The following is an 11240-nucleotide window of genomic DNA, read 5'->3' as shown; positions in this document are numbered from 1 at the left end:
CAAGAGGGGGTTAATGCCTTTGACAGGTGATGAAACCATAAATAAATTTGCAGATTTTTTTCTCTGTAGGAATATTGTTGGAAACAAATATTGTTGTATAATGTAAGTAGGTAACTCAACAAAGCATGTAACAAAGGTTTTTATTAGACATTTTAACATGGACATTGCATATTATGCCTTTTAGAGGACCAGTGTGTAGGATTTGGAGAGATAATTACAATGTGCAGCTAGACATTGAGGATCTGTGCGAGGTATGCTTCATTAAATACACTTTTAGTTTTGCTGCCAGTGTCTAAATTTATAATGCAGTTTTACTACAATTGCAAATTAGGCAAAATGGTTCCACATAGGTCAAATGCATTAGATGAAATCAGATAAACAGACGTGTGAAAGTTTGATTTCGTTTTAATAAAATGTTTGTACTCAATGGTGTTGAATCAATTGTTGGTTACACACATAGTTCCAAATATGAATTATTTGGGAGAGACACATTTTGTCATCAGGCTGCATCGCTAACAACATTTTCTGTCACTCACAATAGATTGCCTGAGGGTGAAAGTTGCAGAAAAAAATGTTCAAACGCCAATGACATGCTGTATTTAATACTATGAGCTACCTGGTCACTTACCTTCTCTATAATGCTCTTTCTTTTTCCTCTCTCAGTATCTTCCCCTGCCTCTCTTGGGATGCCTGTATTGACAACCTCAATATGATTCTCCAGCAATTTATTTTATTGTTTTGATCTCGCACTTGCTATGAATTACCCATGTATGTTGCGGAAAATGTCACTGGAGTGTGCTGTATGAAATAACAATGCAGTTCACAATGTGCAGGCCGAGCTGTTCGTTTCCTCTCGTTGCCTGGCTCGCGTCGGCTGCTGTCTTTGATCCCTGCATTGAAAAATACCAAGACATACATTTGTTCTGTTTTTTGTGCTTAGAAGGAATGTTTCTCTTTTTTATGTATAGAATCCTGCAGAATGCTTATTTTTAGAAACAGTATGCTATGTGTCAAACAAATGGTAATAAACATGTGTTCCATTACTGGATATTGTAAATGAGTTACAGTGCAACACTAATATGTATAATGTCTGTAATGCCTTGCCTCACGGCTTCATCTGATGTGGTTTTAAAACAACAGGAGGAATAGCAAAAAAATCTTTCTTTCCTAGAAATTCAGCATTAAAATTGAACCTTGTTATAGTGTGCTAATGGCCCCATGTATGCAAAGGCACAATATTCTGTGTACATATGATGGAAAAGTAAGCTCTTTGTCTGACAAATACCTTACTAAAGGTGGGCGGGTGGTGAGTTCCATTAGCAAGCACAAACAAAGGTGAAACACTGCAGCAGAGTCCATAAACCTTGTTATTATCTGCTCTCAACATGACACAAGTCCACTTCACTTTTTTTATATAACATTTTCATTCAAGGATGTTCTATGAACATCCTTGAATGAAAAATGACAGAGAAATGATGAAACATCCTCAATAAATTGATCCAGAGGCATGATATCTGGGATATTTTAGCAGCAACAACCAGACAAGCCGACTCATAACATCAACTTTTCTTTGATCAGATGGCAAACATATCTAATATTCAGTATTTCAAAGATGAGTGCAAATGCAGCCTTTGGTGAATCACAATAAATGACAAATGATAAATGAAGAAATGTTTTTTCTGTGTACTGGGTATTTTTGAAAACTGTTGGATTGCACACCAACCACAGAACAAAACAAACAATATAACAATAATGTAGCCTTTTATTCAGACGTCACTTCACTGACAGGCAATTAACAGATATGTTATCAGTATTGTCCCTGTCCACAGGCAATTAACAGATATGTTATCAGTATTGTCCCTGTCCATTGTGAACTGTTAAATAACTCAAATTAATAAACAAGTTACAGACAAGTTATAGGAGTATGAATAAACTATATTATATATATATATATATTATATATATATAATATATATATATATATTATAAACCACTTACTGCAATGACCATACCCTGCAAATATTACTTATATATCAATGAAGTGAGGAATAGTTTCATTATCAATAATAAATGATGTAATAGATTAACTGAGTGATTGCACTCATTGCACGTACGAATAAATGATGTGTGACTTTAGGTGACAGTTTATAGCCTCTCACATCCCCCTTTCACAGTCGTCATGTATTTTTTTTGGGGGGGGGGGGTGGGGGTGCCACAGCCCCTTACGAACACGCGCAGTGTGAAAGCGAAATCCATTAATTCCTGTTCTTATAATGAAGGAACCACTTGTCATCGCCTTCCTAAACAGCTGGCCAGATAATTTCACTCTACTCCTAACAGTCATTTTGGAATGTGCTGGCAGCTTGAGTTTGCAGCTTTATTTTCTTCCCACCAGTCAGAAAATTGAAAAATTTCGGCTTCCCCCCCCCCCCCCCCCCCCCTTTTTTCAATGAAAACATTTTCTCACTTAGAATTGCTTTGTACAAATAAATGAACCCCGAGCACCTCCAAACAAGCCTACTACCTGGAAGATACCGAACACAGTCAATTATAAACATCTCCATTAGGAATTACCTTACGTTATGCACTGCACAATTTGTCTAAAGTGGTAATCAAAATAATTACACTCTTTAGCATATGTCTTCCTTCTGTTTTGTGACTGTGTAAGTGATAAATTGATGATAAGGCAGAGACAAACAGTGCCCTCTCCTCGGGTTCAAGACGGAAAGTCATGTTGCTTTGAGTGTTTTTCTGCTATTATATTCATATATGATTAACATGGCTGAATAATACTGAAAGCAAACATGTCTCAGAGCTTCCCTTGTTAGTAATATCATTGTACCCTGCAGAATTGCATGTATCTTATCTCATTAAATGCGATATATGTTTTATGGATATTCTTTTAATGTCTGCATGTTTTATTTTTTTCATGCTTTGACAGCGCACAGAACAGAGACGAGGTAGGTATCATCTCTTATTCTGTTCTAAATGTATTACAGTAATGAAAACATGATGTTATAATTAGCTCATTGCAATATTGTTACCCTTTACCTGATGTTTACTTTCTATACTCTTGTGGGTTTACCGTATTATAAACCTATTGCAAAAATGAAATTCACACTATATTATCACTGTCATTATTCTTTAATTGCCACCATTGTTTCATTATTAGCCATATTATGAGCCATAATATAAAGTACAAAAATGATTTACCACAATATGTTTAGCTTTATATAATCACTTTTCAAACTGCTGTCTGTTTACACTGCTCTTCATGTGTATTCAACAGTAAGGACAGCTGAGAAAAGGAAATGTGTTTAGAATGTCCTAGGAACGGGTTTATATGTAAACTAAAGTGTACCAAACATTCCCGGGTTCACTGTGGTTCATGTAGCTGCCTTAGTAAAAGGAAAAACAAATTAAATATTTGTACCCTCTTTTACTTTTTTTTTTTCTTTTTTCAAAAGATTCAAATGTGGTTTTCCAGCTAGATGAATATTTCAAGCGGAAAGACTTTGATAGAGTGCATCTGAGAGTTGGTTGCATGTTGTGTCTCTGTACAATGGGGTTTGGTGGACTCACATGCTTGGAGCACTTTGGCTGCGGAAGTGGCAGAGAGAGAATGGCCTCCGTCCAGCTGAGATAATGGAATTGGTGTGTTCTCCCTGAGCTGTGCTCCTGGCTGGAGTTAATTCAGTTAATAGCAGTTGCATCTATAGTCAAACCCTTTCCTTGGCATGGGCAGTGTTCAGAGAGCACAAGAGGTGGCTTCTGTAAGATGGGTGATGGATGTATAATGGATTAACTGGAAAGTGGCACATATAGTTTACAATTGTTCCTCAAGCTTCTAATGTGTAATCATAAAAGGACTTGGCGCACCATATTTAAATCCAAGTGCTATTCATGCAAGGCCAACAGTGCATGAATACGGTATTTTTTTTTTTTTGTACACGGTATTTCTGTACCTCTCACAGCCCAGCGCCATTAACATTAGAAGCTTTTTTTGACCAATCAAGATTATTTGTTATTCATATACAGCTTTTATAGGCTCACATCAGCAACAGTTACCCACACAGTCCACGCTGTTCAGGAAGAAAGGGACAACTCCCCAAAACACAAGAGAAAAGAAGCAATTTAAAGAGCTTCCCTTCCACGGAAGGCTGCGGATCCAATCAGCGCCATAGTTAACCCTTCCAAAAAGCCCTATTGATATTTGTTTATCCCGACAGTGTAATGACATTGATTCCTGACAGTTAACTTGAAGGCTTAGGGAGGTTTCAAATAGGATCAAATTGTGCTCTCTCTCTTCCTCATAACCCCAAAACACATCTTTTTGATTCATGGAAGCGAAATTGATTAAAAAAAGAAAAAAAAGAAAAGAAATTTGCTCAGTATGAGCAAATATACTGAATATGATACTGTCTGTTGCAAACACTCATTTATTCTTTTGAAAAACTGTCAAATGAGAGAAAACATATACAGATACTAAATATTTTGCAGTGTCATTGATAATTGATAATAATAACTTCAAATCTTTTTAATCACTTTTAATTAAGTTTTTTTTGGATCGATGAAAAACAGAGCAGAAAACAATAGAGATAAGCAGCTTTAACCTTCATTGGATGTGTGAATTGGTTTAATCAACTGCTCAGTTAAAGGTTATGACCTTTAATTAGCTCTCATGCCAGTTTTTTGACCCCCCCCCCCACACACATCATGCACGTCTGTAGAACTAGTGCACCAACTCACTTCTGTTTAATCCAAATCCCCTTTGTCCGTCGATGCTTTTTTTCTGTTCGGGTTGTCATTTAAATGCCAACGCTATGTTTATTTACTTGAAATTTACAATTCACTTAACTGCGACACAACAGAAGCAGAATTCTACAGCTGAGCGAACACAGCCATCACATTCCTGTGTAAAGAAGTGACAGCCATGACACCTTGACATAGCGTGATTACCTGAATATTGGCAGCCGATATTATGGACTCCCTCCGTCAACCCAGTTTTTGCAGCAACATTGCAAATCTCTCCTTTTGTTGTCTCGCTTATAATGTAGAAAGTGCATTCAAATGCATAGTGCAGTTGCCATAAATACATATCAATGACAAATGCCAGCTGGGTAGATTAGTGTGCAGTTTTGATCGCTGTCAACTCCATTCTTTATCAGCTGGTGCAGAAGCTATAAATGAGGCCCATTGTTTCAGGCTTAGGTCAGAATATGAATTCTGCATGATGCGTGCACACACTAGAGAAGAAATCTCCCATAATCTTCACCTCGAGTTAATTACTGCAGACAAACATTATGGATCGCCAGAGACTCTTATCACCGACTGCTTGAATACAGAGGAGATTTGCCCCCACATCTGATATGATTTTAAACTCTAAGTAATCTTTGCAACAAAACAATCTGTTTGCCCTATTGTCAAATATATCCCTTTTTTTCCATGAGCCGATGTGAAGGAGATGGATGTACATTCTCACTAATTACAGCAATTATTACTCAGTGATGATATAACAAGCTCTCAAACAATTACCCCCTCTTCCCTTCCTCTCTCTCCGTCTCTTCCTCCCACACAGTCTCAGTGGAAGTATTTCACCACGCAAATGTATGCTTTCCCATTTATTCTAGCTCATAAGGAAAAACTACAAGCGTATTATTCATTATATCGCACGCCAACATAGAAACTAAACAAGACCAGCACCGGGGAGCCAACTTACTTCCTGCTGAGCACAAGATGTTGGGATGGTGACACTCTATTATGCCAAATTTACAAGACTGCTGACTAAACTTGCTGCTTATGCCTTACATATACAAAAAATATATATATATACTGCCTGGAGTGCAGTGAGGCATCCACTTTTAAGATACTGTTGGACTTTACTGACTCTACTGTCACTGCAGAGGCAGCGTTCAATAAACTAGAATTCTTATTCCTCATTTAACAAGGCATGTTTACCAAAAATACATCCCTATTTACAGCAATAGCAGCAGGAGGGGGGGGGAGTTATAGGCCATGTGTACCCACACGCACAGCTGGGAGCAAGCAAGTACAAACACTATACAGCCTTGTCTTGTTGGCCCCAGAGCAGAGCTACTACTGCAGTTTCTCCATGCCTTGTTTAATGCCCTGCTCAGGGGCATTTCAGCTGTGTTGGATGACAGGGTTGGATGAGGTCACTCCTCTATCAGTTTCCCAAGCAGCAAGATTTGCTGTTGCTGAAGCAGCAGCATTTCTCAGCTCACTCTGGTTTCTTTAACACTGAACCCTTGCCGCCTCGTGCATGACTAATAGGCCGCGCATGTTTTGTTTGCAACATGCAGTATCATCCGCAACATTTTCGACGTTTGTAAGACGATATTCAAGAAGTGATCTCTCCAGGAATATTTGGATTCTCATCAAAGTGCTCGCCTTCAGTTAGTCTCCGGCTCCAGCATTCAGCATTTTGTGTTGCATACAGAGGTACACGGAGACTCTTGAGGACCTGTGGGGGAGTGAAAAGTGACTACAATGGACAAAACCATGTGTGGCACCTCACATCCATTTCTTCTCTTCCTCGCAGCTATTATTGCATGAAAGTGCTGTCGACAGCTTTTGCACTGCATCATATATTCCTTAAACAATAGGGAACTTACCTGCACATGGAAATGATGCCTGCAAAGTAAAAGAAAAGATCCATATCAGCAAAGTTTGGGAATGTAAGATATAAAGGCTTAGATCTTCTAGTACACAGTACTTTCTGATGACATACTTCTCTCTTTGAGTACTTTGTTTTTGGAAAATATTTTTTCATACATACGGGATGTAAATTCTGACCTCAGGGTTGGACAATGGTGCTAAAACCCTGTATTAGAATTACCAGATCCGGTCTGATGATTGGTATAATTACTTCCTCATGATTATAGAGGAATATTAATGTATCCCTGATGAACACAGTAACATATTAAAATGGGATTCATGACAATGTTGTTAATCTGGAAATGTTGAATACCATGACGGTAATTTTGGGGCAGGAACTAGTGATTATTTTCATCATGTGAATCTGTTCATTTATTTACTTTCAAGCAATAAATTTGCCATAAAATATATATTTAAAAAATGGTATCAGATTTAGAGGAGACATCTTTAAATGGATCATTTTGTCTTGTCAGAGATTTTTTAGATTTGAAAGATGTGAGCAAATTCTTTTTTCAATGGTTTTCAATGGCAAAAGATTATAAAATAAATAGTTTTGTTCTATTGTTCTATTTTTATGTTTAATAATCAATGAAGTGACTCATCTTTCAGCACTAGTTTCATAAATATCAGACAGTAAATGTGTTGTTGTTGTAATTCTACATCATTTCTGTCAGATAGCATTACTACTGAGTCATAATATAATATACGTCAGAAGTATTTGTAATGTGTAAAAAAAAATGGGCATGAGTAAAATTGACTTAATCTGACAGAGGGCATGCGACTTCACTAGGAAACACTGGTTATTCTCTTGGTAATGACAACATACTCAGCGGTGCTCCTTAATCTGACCTGGAGTGGTGCTGAATCAGTTCAATAAAAACTATATTACTGTGTCTCCTCCTCAAGTAATACTGAAAGACAAGATCATTTTCCTGAGCCAAGTTACCTTTCTCTATTTTATTCCTCATCATAATTCACCCATTCCACTTTCATAATAATAAGCACAAGTTGTGAATTTAATGAGCGCAGTCGTATACTCTTTAAACCCAGATGGATGGACACGGCTTCTCTGATCCTTTTGTCCCTGGTTTATGTTGCAGCCCAGATTGTGGAGGATTAAAAGATTTGCCTTCTTTGGCCTTCTTTCATCTTTCAAGGTTTGTGTCTTATGTTGCAAATATTCCACTCCCAGAGTCCCTTATGTAAGTATGAAGACGAAATCATTTCTGACATTTGTATTTAATGTCTGTCGGTATGTTTATAATAAAACTAAAACAGCACAATCGTAAGCTGGACACTATAATACATTTTCTATGGCTATTGGAAGCCAAGATGCAAACTGCTGTCTAAGGCCTTGAGGTTCACCTCCAGCCTAATCGCACCATCAGTGTTTTCTCCCCAGCAAATGTGCCTGTTGATGGGTTGTCTAATGTGAGAGCTGTGGCCAGGTCTGGAAAAAGTCATCCACTCACTTCATTTGGCCGCTTCATTGCACCCTGGGAAATATTTCATGAGGTCTAAGTGACTGAAACACACAGTGAGCATTTTTTATCACATCTTTACATTTTAATATGGTTGAGATATTCAAAAGTTTGAAGCGGAGGAAAGAAACTTGCTCTCTGCACACTTGAAGCCCGCATTGTTTAAGACTTAGATTTCTGAAGGACAAATTGTTTGTGCTTATGTTTTATACGAATTTATGCGGCAAACTGGGGCAATCAAACCGAGCATTTCAGCATAATAGCAGCTCATTGTAAATAATAGATTTTTATTGTTATTGTATCAAGTGTATTAATTATTATTAAAAAGGCTGCAGCTTCACAGAGAAAGATTATTATCATCTTTGTATGTTTTTCAAGAATAATTCTGCTGTATGCTACTTTTGTAGGTTAGGTCATCATTTCTATTGGCTATACTCACCAAAGTAATTACTGGGACGATATGAATATAACTGAACATAACGTGACTGAAACAAAGCCTGATAGGTCAGGTATCTTCCATTCAGATGATCAGACAGGTTCTTAACCAACCAATAGTTGTTATCTTAACACATAAACTGCTTGACTTTGGGGGGTAAAAAATACTGATTACACAGGTAATGTGTATGAACCCATAACTGAATCATCCAATTATGGTTTCACGCACTCTTGATCTTGACACATACGGAAATTACCCAGCTATTGACCTTGTCATGGAAACACATTTGTGTAAGGTCAAATTGTAATGTGAACAATGTAATACACCTACACTCAATATTTCCATTTAATGGAGCATGGAAATGCCATAGTCAAATTGTATTATTTAGTCACTTGATACAGTATTCTATACAAAAAAAACAAAAAAACATTAGGCAAAAGGTAATACTGTCCTTGTAAGATGCTTTTAAAACAAGTATAAAACTTTTATAAACACTTAGAAGTGTTAGAATTTTTTTTTTCTACAAATACATTTATTGAGTCTAACTAACTTATAGTGTAATTGTTTTTTTAACTTAACTGAGCTTTTGTTGTTGCTTTAGTGAGATTGTTTAGTACGAGTCTTTTACTTGCACTGTTTGCAATTTGTGTAGCACATTAAAAAGGTCCGCTCTCCTCTCACGAGGCTTTCAATTTACTGCTTTGTATGCAACCCTGTCTCCTAGAAATAATGTCTATATACTACTAATTTGTTTTTCTATATTCGTTCTGAGAGAAACAATAATTGCCTTGATTGAGTACTAATAACTTTTTATCTGTTGAAGAAAGTGCTAGGTTTTTTTTTTGTTTACTGCACACGCGGTGTAGGAAGGAGGTCAGAGATGGTGGGCGTACAAACAGCACTAGTTTGGAGTTTGCATCCTGACGTCTGCAGGCGGTTATGCTTAGCCAATAAAGACACTAAAAATTAGTGGTTAAGATTAGAAAAGCAATGTGGTTTTGGTAGAATCTTAACGTAAACAATGGTAAATGTAAACTTTTAAGTATTTATCAGTAACTTATTGTGCTCTGACTGCCTGCACACAACTATAAAACTGCTTGTTTTAGTTGCGACAAGCGGATATTTTGCAAATTGCAAATTGCAAATTGCGATGTCAGTGAATATTTTGCAACCTGGCAGGTACATGCATTAAAACCATTTCCTCATTCGGTTGATAAAAACTGTAATCCTGGTGGCATTTTGTTTTCTCTCCAAACTATTTTCTGTTGCATGTTAGTATTATCTAAACATACTGTCCGTGAATGAGGGTTGCTGTATGCAGCCATGTGGGGAATAAGGCTCAAGGATGAGGTTTGACATTTAGTAACTCCAAACCTGTGTGCTGTCAACTTTTCATCACATTAATTCCATCCTTAGGGGACAGGGGTTATTCACTGACTGGTTTGATGACCCTATTCGACAACCTTATCACCTTGGGAGCTGCCCTGTAGTGAAAAAAAAAAAATAAAAAATTGCATAGGCGTGCTCCATCATAGACTGCAGCAATGGCTGAAGGCAAGTAGACAGAGTCTGGACAGAGAATCAGGCAATAGAGCCTGCAAAATATAATTATGGCTTGCATTGTATTGCACAATATGGCACAAGCACATAGACTCTCCTAATGCTATCCACTGTGGGACCCACATGCCAATTTAGCCAGCAAATATATGGAATGAATTCATGTGCATCAGCAGCTCATCGTGCGTTTCTAAATATGGTTGCTTTATAAGAGTCGGTAGAGATTTTTTTTTGCACCAGTACCAGAATCAAGAGGGGGACCCATGAGCCCTCTGCACTTAAGTGGCAATCAGACTGCTTGGGTGAAGCATAAATGTTAAAGTAAACCACTGATCACTGGCTGATCTCACTCTTGATCATACCAAATGACTCTAAGAACTGAGACTAAGACTGAAAGTGAATAGAAATGACAGAGACATGAAATTATGCATCCATCATCTGTTTATTTCTGAAAGAACAGAGAGCTACTCTTTATATACTTCAAGGCTATATATGCTTACTAGTTTTGTGAGCTCAGATAATGATATAAATAACCGTACAATTCTACTGGACTACTGGACTAAAAAAGGGAACAAAAGCCAGTTTTAGGAGACAAAATGGAGACAAGAAAAGTGTACGACAAGGAAAAATGAGTGGAGCCATGGGAGACAGCTGTAGCTGTTGGATGCAGAGCTTCAGAGTGCTCTTTAGGTCTGTTCAGGCTTCGGACTGACTTGCTGTCACCTGATTTATACTTGTTTCTCTCAACTTGTCTCAAGCTTAACTGTGGCCTCTATCCACATCTCCATTGTCCTGCTTTATTTTTACAGGCTTCCACGCGGCATCATTTGAGCCTCTGTTAAAAGCACACACAGCTATTCCCTCAGCCCTGGTTGCCAAAATAACATACTAATGGTTTGGCATCATGACCCTGTTGGCAGCTTAATTATATAACGTTACATCTGTAGTGAGTATGTACTATCTCACATTGCTTTCACTTCTTTCCAGTACTTGGTATGTGGTATTATCATTATTATTTTTTTCCAAGTGAACTTTTTATTCTGTCCAGTTCTCATATGTCCTCACCCATAACCATCCGTGTCAGTGCT

The sequence above is a fragment of the Larimichthys crocea genome, chromosome XXII (assembly GCF_000972845.2).
Source record: "Larimichthys crocea isolate SSNF chromosome XXII, L_crocea_2.0, whole genome shotgun sequence".
Taxonomy (NCBI): Eukaryota; Metazoa; Chordata; class Actinopteri; family Sciaenidae; genus Larimichthys; species Larimichthys crocea.
This window is presented reverse-complemented; position numbering follows the sequence as displayed.